The following is a 951-nucleotide window of genomic DNA, read 5'->3' as shown; positions in this document are numbered from 1 at the left end:
CCTCAAGCGATCCACCTGCCTCGGCCTCCCTAAGTGCTGGGATTACAAGTGTGAGCCACCTCACCTGGCTCAATGCCTGTTCTGAGTGGGTATCCCATTGGGTGTTCTGGAAGAAACAGGTTTTGGGAAGTACCGATAGGTGGGGGCTGGAGGGGATGTCCATGAACACTCCATTGGTTTTAGCAACTGCCCTTTTTTCCCCTGGTCCTGTAGAGTAGTTAGAGCTTGAGGCCTGCAGAGTCCACCGACTCAGGAGGGTGGTGTGGGGACATAAGGTCACCTACCTTGAAGTAGAGAGGAGTGCTGCTCTGGGGCTGTCTCCAGATGGTGAAAGTGAATCCCGCAACGAGCACCAGCAGTAGCATAGCAGCTGTGACGTAGATCGGCTCTCCAGAGAACAGGCGTTTGGGCCAATGGGCCAGTACCAGGCACAGCATGGTCAGCAGGACAACTGGAAAAGGGTCAAGGTTGGGGAGAGCAGGTTCAACTCCAGAAGCTAAATAAGTGAAGATCTTGGGCCACGTCCTATCTCCCAAACCACACATATATATATATGTGTGTGTGTGTGTGTGTGTGTGTGTCCCAGCCTCCCCAGTAAGGACTACAGACACGTGCCAGCACAACCAAATAATCTTTATTTTTTAAGATGTATTTTCACTCTTGTTGCCCAGGATGGAGTGCAGTGGCACAATCTTGGCTCACTGCAACCTTTGCCTCCTGGGTTCAAGTGATTCTCCTGCCTCAGCCTCCCAAGTAGCTGGGATCACAGGTACCTGCCACCACGCCCAGCTAATTTTTGTATTTTTAGTAGAGACGGGGTTTCGCCATGTTGGCCAGGCTGGTCTCAAACTCCTGACCTTGTGATCCGCGCTCCCCTCGGCCTCCCCAAGTGCTGGGATTACAGGTGTGAGCCACTGCGCCCAACCTAATTTTTTGTATTTTTAGTAGAGA

The 951-nt window shown here is 52.1% G+C and overlaps 1 protein-coding gene across 1 annotated transcript in view; it reads right to left on the bottom strand.

Moving 5' to 3' along the window:
* The window catches only part of LOC105539698 (cationic amino acid transporter 3-like), a 22,930-nt gene that overhangs the window by 11,787 nt on the left and 10,192 nt on the right, over nucleotides 1-951 (bottom strand). The gene's annotated exons all lie outside the window — the stretch shown is intronic.

The sequence above is a fragment of the Mandrillus leucophaeus genome, unplaced genomic scaffold (genome assembly GCF_000951045.1).
Source record: "Mandrillus leucophaeus isolate KB7577 unplaced genomic scaffold, Mleu.le_1.0 Scaffold104, whole genome shotgun sequence".
NCBI classification, from domain to species: domain Eukaryota; kingdom Metazoa; phylum Chordata; class Mammalia; order Primates; family Cercopithecidae; genus Mandrillus; species Mandrillus leucophaeus.
Note: the sequence above shows the minus strand (reverse complement) of the source record. Positions and strands in the feature narration are given on the sequence as shown.